The following is a 10,343-nucleotide window of genomic DNA, read 5'->3' on the forward strand; positions in this document are numbered from 1 at the left end:
AGGAAGAAAAATACATATATTCAGAGGATCTCTTAGCTGCAGAGAACTGAGCAGATTCCCTGCATCCCATCCCCTTTGTCCTGCAGGTCCCTCCTGCTCCCCTGCTGCCATCACACCCTGCTCTGCCAAGGCTTCCCTGGAGGACTGTGTGCAGTGGTAGGAGCTGTGTTCTCACCTGCTGATTTGAGTAATATCATCACTGTAATTAGAAGGGGAAAAGAACACAAGAAAGAAAAGAAATCCCAGAGTGTGCAGGGATCGTGATGAGGCTTGTTTATGATTTCTCATTGCTTTTTTTTACCTGATCAGTGGTAAATAGAAACACACGTACACAAATTCTCATGGTCTGGTATTTTTCATATTGTACTTTCCATAGAAAGAATACTAAAAGCATCATCATTTGATGCTATAAGTGGCAGAAAACTATTTGACATTTTTCATTGTGAATATCAAGATTGTTTTCTTGCTGCTGCAAATCCCGCAGGATATATTATGCTTGGTTATCTCTGCTCAACACATTTCACAGGGGAATGTATTATAAGAGAGGCAAGATTGACAAAAATAAAAATTCACTTGAATGCAGAAAGCAAATCCATTTCTTGTTTGGCAGGAGCTGGCAAGTGATACTTAAACAGCTCCTCGTGCTTATCACACACACTTCAACTGAGGAAAGGGCTGCCTTGCAGGCTGGAGGAGGAGCTGCACATCGCCCGACTGATCCCATGGGCTCTGAAGTTACGCTGGGTGAGAGAAGGAAAACCTGAGCCAAGAGGTCCTGCACCCTGCTCACCTTGCATTACACAGGGAACACAGCGTGCGTCGTTAGGAGGCCTCCTCGTAAGTTATTAATTATTATTTAGACTCAATACCAGACAGCAAAATTTAATCAGATGCCGTTGTGAAATGGCAGTGAGGGAACACTCTAGCGAGCAGCAGCAAATCACTGGAGGCATTGTGAAGTTGTCCTGTGGTTTTAACTCCTCGTTTTGCCACATTTGTTGACACTCTGGTTTTGTTTCTGCTTTATTTCCCCCTCTCCTTGCAGATCACTGTGCCTCGGGCTGGGGAGCTGCACTTGGGATCTCGTGAGTGGTAGCACGTGGGGAGGAGAGAAGAAATGGAGGCTGAAGGACACATGGGCTGTGCTGTGTTCACACACAGAGCCAGTTCTTGGGAGCATGTAAAATGTAAGGACTGTTCCTAGTCTGTACTCTTTCAGATTGTGCCAGTTAACACTGGCAGCAGAATTTGGCTGCCTGCTAACCTGTTTTCGAGGCTTCTTTTTCTTGTGAGTAACTCTGCTGTGTTTGAGATCATCTGCCACAGCTCCTCAGTCGTTTTCCTTTGCCTTGCTCCTACTGTCATGGGTGAATGAGAGAGTCCTTTAAACTGAAACGCTGATTAATTACCCTCGTTGCTGAGAGATGCTGAATTTCATGCATTCTGAAGGTGACCTTTTGATTAAAGTCTGAGGCACCCAAAGAGGATTACCCCATTCAAGATGTCAGCTCTGATGGGGGAGCACAGCAGATGTATGGGCGTGGGATAAGCAGAAGATCACCACTAAGCTGGCAGCAGGGAGCATGGAGGGTGTGCAGGGAGGGAGGGATGGGACCTGCCCCACAGCAGGAGAAATCACGAGCCAAATGCAGCTTCTGGATCCCCCATGGAGCTCGTGGGGGTTGCTATTTCTTGGGAAAAGTTTGTACTTTCTCTTGTGACCAGCAAAGGTGATGCTCAGAGTAACACATTCGAACTTTGTTGCTATTAATGCAAATGGAAGCAATCACTTGTGCTGCAGGGACTCGTCTGAATCACCAGCAAGAAGAAAAGGGAAAATGTTCTAGTAATTGCTTTTACTGGCTTGTGGCTATTGGCAGTACTCTGAGAGGCAATATGCAGTGTCTGAGAGCTCTGTGATCCTCTACCTGAGCCCTCTCTTTTGTTTGGTTAAAATTGGACATATTACCCTGATCACCTGGTCAGGCAGTAGAGCCTTTTTAATACCTGTTGGTGACTATCGTAACATAAGACCCAAGCCCTTCTGAAGTCTGTTGTTTTCATTTGTCTTTTAAGAATGGTTGGACACATTAATTCCTCCCAGGACTCTGGGGAAGCTCCTTGCACAAAAGGCTGGTTCTCAGAATCCATGCCAAACTGCATCACATCTCTGTGTTATAAGGAGAAGGAGAGGGGAAAATCCCCCCGACTCTGAAGGGAAGTGCATTAGCTTATAGCCTCCCTACTCTCACTAACTCCATAATCTGATGGAATTAGGAGAGATGGCCCAAAAACCAGGAAAGCAGAGTGTTTTCCCCAAAAGCTATAGGTCCCCCAAGCTCATGCTGCCAGCTCCAGCTTCACTGAGGATTGTGTGTGAGAACTGATGCTCCCACAGCCGAGCAGATGCGGAGGAGTGGTGCCATATGTTTTAATGGGTTACAGTTCCCGAGGGTTTACTGCAGTCATTCTCCTGTGGACAACAGCCCTCATTAGGAAAGACAACACAGAGGCTGAGGCAAAGCGTGTGTCCTGCCAAGAGATGAGTTTGCATTTATAACCAGAGGTGTGTAAGGTCCCTGTGACTGCCTGGAAGAGGTGCCAGGGTTTTCTTCAGCACTTTGGCCCCTCTTTCTTTCTCTGATTTGCACTTGGAGGGGCTCCATCCCACAGCTTCATCTGCTTGGCTTCCTTCGCTGAGCGCTGTGCTGTGCTCACTCCTTCACACGCAGCCTTCTGCTCTGCTTGCTGCTAATTGGGCACTACGGCTGCACTCCCAGCCACCTGGTGCCTATGTGAAAAAAATCAGTAAACCTCAAACTACTCTCATTTCATTTCCAGGGATACAAACTGACAAGATCTTCATGTGTAAAATCTTGAATATGCAGGAAATTTAAAGACAATGTACCAAACACTGACCTTGGAAGAGAGGGAGAGGCATCAGGTGCCTGATCCTAAATTAAATCTGATTCCCAAGAAAATAAATTCCTGCTTGATAATCTCATGTCTTGTGCCATTACTTTCGTGTGCTCTGTGTCCTCTCCCACGATCTGTATCATGTCCTTAAGCTCTCAGTTGAGTTTGCACCAAATGGATGAAGTCATACCTACCAGTGCAAGATGGGTTCAGAACAAAACAAGGGAGATATTCTGTGAATATTTCATCACTTTCTAACTGAGGTCGAATGAAGGAATCATGAAAAGTCACAGCATATGTACTCCATCAAGCAGAAGGTGATAGAAAGCATGAGTGCAAAGCTATGCTGGTGGATGGGCTTGTGTTGCAGCTCTGGTACCAAGACGTGCTTAAAAGCCTGCAGGAGCTGCCAACCTCTCTGAATCATAAGAACTGCCATTAACACAAGGAAGCAGTTCCAGCACTGCCATGGTCTTCCTCTTCTCCATTTCATGAGCATCTTCACAGTGTAAGATGATAGCTCACTGAAATCTGGAAACTAATGAATAGAGTATAATAAACCTAACTGATATTAGTTATTAACCACATTACACATGCTCATGATCCCTGCGTAGCCTTGTGCAAGCAATGTGGAGAAAGCTGATGTGTACAGTTTAATTAGACTTGGTCTTCTGGTTGTCAAAGAAATAGAAATTTGCCAGGCCATAAATCATCCAATTCTTTCTTTTTTATCTTGCTTTGTATTTTCATTTGCTATTAACCAAATTTAAAATTCTGATTCCAATGTAATGTGCTTCCTAAGTAGCATTAGAGCTGAATCTAAACCAAACGTTATCTGATTAAATCTTGACCCAAATGAGTTTGCCTACTTTCTGTGCTTCTAAATACATATTTACCATATGTTGCCTCATATGCTGCTTTTCTTTTTTACTGATGCTTTTGTCCAAATGTTATAGTAATCATATGTTGCTTTTAGTCACGAGTAAAACAAAGTTTCACGTTTGTAACCACTTTTGCAGAGCTGAAAATTAAATAGCAATAAACCTCTGAGCATACTGACCAGGAATGATGCTGTCACAGCTCCCTATCTCCAGAAATGGAGGATGAAGCCATGGTGGATGTGCATGTTCCCCTAAGCCATGTTGAATCCATCTGAGCACACAGAACAGTGTGACCCCCTTTTATGGTGCAATGTCACAGACGGGTTAAATTCATCTAAATTTTATTTTGGATGAAAAACTGTCTGTGGCTCCAAACAGTCCCTGCTTTCCTGCTCCATCTCCAGCTGATGCACTCCTCCTGCATAGGGTGAGTGTTCAGATGGGCCAAGTCCCTGCGCTGGGTGCTGGTGCTGCTACTATGGCACACAGACTGTTAGCAGTAGGGACTGCTGGAGATGCAGAAATGCTGAAAAACAAATGAAAACGTACCTTTGGTTTTCTGGAGTTATTGTGCATGCGTTCCCCAGGCTGCCAGCTCCTGCTCCTGGACCTTCATCTCCTTTCAGGACACCCTGGTGGGCAGCTCTCAACACCACAAGCCTTTTAGCAGCTGCTGTGCCTCCAGACTTGCCTGGGTCACACTTGATTTCCTCAAATAAAACAACACAGAAATGTGTCAGGTTGAAGCCGAGGCTTTGGTTGAATGGAGACCGGCTGGTCCTGGGCTCCTCATCTCCCATCTTGAACAAGGAAGATACAGCTCACCTGCTGGGAAAGATGGAGTATTCCCATCACTGCTTCATCGCAGGTTGCACTCCCTGTCTTCTCCACGTAGCTTCTCATCATCACACAGCAAACGGAGCCCCTGTTTCAGAAGCTGGCTGTCATCTTTCCTCTATGCACAGGAGCTGATTCCCAGTCCTGAGGGGCAGCTGAGATGACAGCAGAGCCAGGAACACCAGGACAGATCCCAGTGCAGAACTGGACAGGACCCACATGCCAGGCTGTGTTTCCAGCACTGCCTGATCCCAGCCTGTGGGCTGACACATCCCAGAGGCTTCCTCAGCCACCTGTAGAAGCAAAAAGATGACCCCATATGTTCTGGGCTTTGGATCTGGCTCTACCTGTCTGTCAGGTCCCAGAAAGGGAAGGAATGAGGTGTTCTGCAGGTATTTGGCAAGCCATCCCCTCTGCTCGCTCAGTCATTCTCTCTGTTCTCCCGTTCAAGGCTGGTTACAAAATCTTCATGTTGGCTTCAAATAAGTGTCAGTCGGCAGCAAAGCAAGAGATTTTGTGAGCCTGGGGGTATTTCTACACATACACAAATAGAAGAAGAGAGGCACCATCTGCTGTGTAGATTCCTTTTCCCTTCCTACCAATTGTTTCTGTCCTTGTAGCATGGACAGCCCAATGAATCTGCCATGCTATCGTTCATTGACTTTACAAAAAAGACCTAATAATATCAGCTGCATCTAAGCAGGGGAGGCATTGCATTATCTACATCTCCCTAAGGTGTTTGCAGTAAGTTTCAGAGTCCTGATGATCTGGAGGTGCAATTTTTCTTCCCAACCTTGTGGTTACACATCTGAGATGCATGAAGGGAGAGTTTATTTCAGTGAATCGATGGTTCAGTCATTATTGGGAAGGCAATGAGAAGAAACCAACAGGCACAGACAACACTGAATTGGTGATGTTAGAGGGCATGTTGTCAAGTTAAAGAGAAGCATTTTGGATTCTCATCACTGTTTTACTTTACACCAGATCTGTGCATCCATAACTGAAGGTTGTACTTCCTCATTTCAAGGCTGTAACTCTTATCTGAAGACTTTCAGGCTGTTTTCTTTATTCAAAATCAGAGCAATTCTTTACAAATCCATGGATTTGCTCCAGTCACCATTTCCTTCCTTGGACCTGAGGTTCCTCTTTTTTGTTCCAACTTCCAGAACAAATGTGAGAAGATTGTATGGATTCCATTTCCAGTCTGCTGTTTAAGATTGCTTTGCTTTTATAGACTGGATGCAAAACTTACTAAACTGTGCCTGTATGCATAATAGCCAATATGTTCACCAATTTCAATCAAATTTGACAGTACATGCTAGAATTCTGAGTGGGAGGGAGGCAGTGGATAAGTCAGACCCCAGCTAACACCTGCAAAGTGCCGAGCTGTGATCTAGGATGGTTTCTGCTCCATAAGCACAGCACTGACCAAAGACTTGAGCAAAATGTTACACCTGTCAATGGCTCTGACATCACAGCCTTTTCCAGCAACTCCTTTTTCGTCTTTATTTTAATTCGTTATTCTACAGGCACAAAATTTGCTATGGAAACTAAATAGGGCTCATGTTCCTAAGATGCAGATACCACCACTTTGATGCATTTGTGTACCATAGGGGCATCACTAAATCTTCCTTAATGTGTTTAAGTATGAACATAAATTCAAGCTTAATGTTTAGCCCAATAGGGTCATAGATTTTATTTTCAGAATTTTTTCATCTGTGAGGGTGACATCAATAAAGGTAAATTATTAATGATAAATATTCACACTAAACCCCTCTCTCCCAGCACTCTCTATGCTCAAACTAGTTGATCATCTTGAGCTTTTTTTTTTTTTCCTCCCCTACTTTCTAGCAAATTATTGTTTTAGCTGAAGTATTTTCTAGTTCAAACCAATTTCTGGAATTATTCAAGCATTTCATTTGTAATTACAGCAATGTACTTTAGAAAAAATTTAATTCCTAAACCATGAAGCTGCCTTGGAGATTCTGGGAACACACAGAGATCACCTCAGCACAGACAGAGCTGGCTCCCCAAAACAAAACCTGTGTGTTACCATGTGTGGGGCTGCAGCTCCATGGTCATGCCTGGTGGACCCACCGTTTCTGTTGGCTGATCTGACCGTGGTCCCACTGAACAGGCCTGCAAAAGGGCATCTCAAGGGAGAAAGTTCCTGCCTGAAGAGCAGACATTGCTGTATTTAATATAGATGTTTAGCATTTAACATCCTGCTCAGAATAGATTATTAATGTAAGGAGTTATAGCTTCTTTCTGCAGGAAAAAAAAAAAAAAAAAACAAAAAACAAAAAAAACCTCAGTGGGCAGAACTGGGAAGAGAAAGTATAGGCTATGACTTCTCTCATGGACCAAAATTCATTTATGCTGCTCATATTGTATGATGTATGGTATTTACAGATATTGTGCACATCGTATTTTCAGCCTGTTGAAATAAGGCTAACTTCATGTACGAGAAGACTTAATAATACCTTCAAAATAACAAGGCAGTGCAGTGCAGGCTGGATGTGCTGCCTGGATCAGCTGCAGTTAGGGAGGCTGTGACCAGAGAATGGGCACAGAGACAGGTAATTATGCACCTTATTGCACTGCTGGGGCTGAGCCCGATTCTAACAGCAGCTCTGAGCAATAATAGCAAGTTACCTGCAGCTTTATTGCAAACTGAGCTGCTACATCTGCTTTATTCCAATGCAAGAGCATTTCTTTGCATTTGATCACATAACGTTTGCTTCAGTCATCTGTGCCAAAGTAGTGATAGCATTCCAGGATGATGGTTGCTGTTTGAGCCTCATGTAAGTAATCATGAAATGACTTCACTCCATTCAAGCCATATTTGAACAAACACTGCAATGCTGCCAGCAGATCCAGGAGCTGCTGAAACCAGAAGATTGTGTGAGGGTCGTTGTACTTGAGGTGTTTGATGGCCACACCAAGCTCAAAGCCAAAACCAAGTGTGAAGATCTGCTGCTACTCTCTGGGTTGCCCAGAAAAAGAAAGGAAAAAAAAAGCCAACAGACAAGTAAAGGAAAAAAAAACTCCACACAAACACAAGATAGAATAATTAGCTCAAGATAGCAAGATATGTATATATTGAGTTAGAGGAAGGGCATTGATTTTGGCCCTGCTGTTTCTCCATTCTCCACTCAATGTGATTTAGGTGGTGGCGTGGGAAGGCTGAAATGTGTTGGTGATGCGATGTGAATCCAGCCTGTTGGTTAGCTCCCAGAGTTAGCTGAGAGGTGGCAAAAAAACAGAAATTCCTGGTTTCTGGAGTGAGTCTGGGTGGTCAGAGGGCAGGATGGGGTTCACCCAGCCACCAGTCTGGGATACATCAAAGAAAAGATACCCAAAAAAGCACAGTTTCTATCTACCTTCCACAAAAAGAAGCTTAACCTGCTTTGTACTGGGTTTTATGTAACACCTTTCAAGAACAATAGCAAAACTTGTGATTTCCCATAGAGAAAATCAAAAATGCTTAAAGGGGAGTTCTGATATTATTGGCTTATTTGGAGCTTTGTCTGTGCCATCCAATGAGAACGATGGTGATTATTGTCATCATTTGTAGGTTCTCTTCAGTACAATCTAATGATAATCAATACTGTCATGTTTGGACAATTGTAGCTGTGCTGGTGAGGCAAGGTTGATTCTTCTACCAAGGATGGAGGCTCAAGGGGCTGCAGTAGGTCTGGATCTGCTCCTGCTTTCTCTCTGTTAAGTCCCTCCCAAACAGGGCAGCCATGGGTGCGATGAGGAACCAGCCAACCCTGCAGGGATGTCCTCACTCTGGGGGAATGTCCTCTTGATCCATTTGGAACTGCTTAAAGCAAGGGGGACTCAAGGGGGAAGCTTTGTCTTGCATGATCCAGAACCACTGCATTCAGATCTTCTCTGTGGGACTGAGAAAGAGGTGCTCCAGGAATCCAGGAGCACATCTCTTTGTCTCCAACTTGTCCTTGTAGTCAGCAACACATCCAGCATGGCTCTCTGATGTGGGAACAGGTGAAGTCACGTCTGTGAGCATCTCAAGGGCTGGAAGAGACATATCCACCAACAGCTGCTGTTTGCCATGGAGCAGAGCAGGGCAGCTCCCTGTCAGATAGGAGAGGAAGAACAGGGTTGGCTTTGCTAAATAAGCAGCCCCTGGAGGAGCTATAATAGTAGGCTATCACACAGCAAGGCTGGTGGGAGGGTGGGCAGGGCTCAACAGTGAAGAGTGATCCACTGCATAACTGCTGTACGGGAGAATTTGCAGCACTAACCACAGCCTCTCAGTTGCTAATGCCTTTGAGGAGTTAAATGAAGACTGAAAACAACTTCTTGATTTTTGAGTCTTCTGCGAGCATAGTGTTTGCAAGGAAGTCAGCAATTAGCAAAAGCACAATCTAGAGAGAAGTTTTCCTTCAATTTCTCTAATAGACTTTTAGCACCAGAAGAAACTCAGCTCTTCAGCAAGTGAGCAAAAGATCATTGCACTTCTTCCCCATTAGGAGCATCACTTTCTCCCAAATCCTCCGTTATTAAATTCAGAAGCCACAGAGCAGGAAAAGGATTCATCCCTGAAGCAAAAAGTGACTGCTTGGATTCCTTGTCTTTAGCTCTTTTCTTTAAGCAATCCTTGCGGTCGGGAAAGACAAGATAAAGCTGCAAGCTGCCATTGCAGAGGCTAAAGCAGAGTTATGTGCTGAATATCCTCTATTCATTCTCATCATGGGCAGCAGGAGAAGTTCTGTGACAGAACTGCTGCAATTGGGTTAGTGAGGGTGGGATTCACACATTTGCTGCCTTTATCTACCATAAAAATATCTGGTCCAAACCAGTTTTTGTTAAATATGCAGACATAATCCCTTTTAAACCTTCCAGTGAGAATGCTTTGGAAATCTTTCTTTCTACACTACTTGGAGATCAGAGACATGTCATGCAGTTAACTCAATATCTACAAATGCCCTTTTATTCCAGTACCTCCAATATATTGCAATAGGATGTGTATTTTATTTCTCATGTCTGCCCTTTATCAAGCATGTTCTCCAATCGACCCATTTCTTATTCTATCTGCTATATCAGGCTCATCATAAAAAGTGTTTGCATTCATATCAAAGACAGCAGATAACCTGAGGGCACTGATGTATTTCTAAGCTCCTTGGAGGTGATCCTGGAAAGTGAAGATCTCCATCATGGTATGGATAGAAGCAAAATGTGTTTTTCTGGATTCTAAAACACATGCAAGCAAAACTGGGGACAGATCCTGCCTCACTGAGTTCAGAGTGGCTTTTGGTTTTTAATTCTTGATTTGTGCAGATTCTGTTTCTCTTTGTTCCTGGCTGGTAGAGGAGCACTTATCCATACTCTGAGGTTAAACCGTTCCTCTTGTCCATGGAGCTCCAGGAAAAGCAAAGGCTGTGATTGCTTCTCCACATCATTGCCCTATACAACATCTGTGCTGGGCTGACTGGTGGCTGCAAAATTTGTTGAAGGATTAGCTGAAGAATCAGAGCAAATTCTGAAGAATCAAACCATTTCAAGAAATCTTTCTGTTAATTGAACTCTGTTCCACTGTCTGCCAGTTCATCTCACAGCTACTTTAGTGGCAGTTATCTTCATTATTACTTCTATGTTTACCACGTAGTGAAATATGACTTTCTTTCATGAAATGGTCATTACTGAATGAGAAGGACTCCATCTAATTTTTCTAACCTATTT

At 43.9% G+C, this 10,343-nt stretch overlaps 1 long non-coding RNA gene across 1 annotated transcript; it reads left to right on the plus strand.

The window, feature by feature from the left end:
* The first annotated feature begins 606 nt into the window (after positions 1 to 606).
* LOC149915620 (uncharacterized) lies at positions 607 to 3,445 on the plus strand. Its single transcript, XR_016471975.1, has 3 exons — positions 607 to 837; positions 1,046 to 1,187; positions 2,842 to 3,445. It is a non-coding gene; the product is annotated as an uncharacterized LOC149915620 (long non-coding RNA).
* The last annotated feature ends 6,898 nt before the right edge of the window (positions 3,446 to 10,343 follow it).

This window comes from Phasianus colchicus, chromosome 17, assembly GCF_987193195.1.
Source record: "Phasianus colchicus chromosome 17, bPhaCol1.hap1.1, whole genome shotgun sequence".
Taxonomy (NCBI): Eukaryota; Metazoa; Chordata; class Aves; order Galliformes; family Phasianidae; genus Phasianus; species Phasianus colchicus.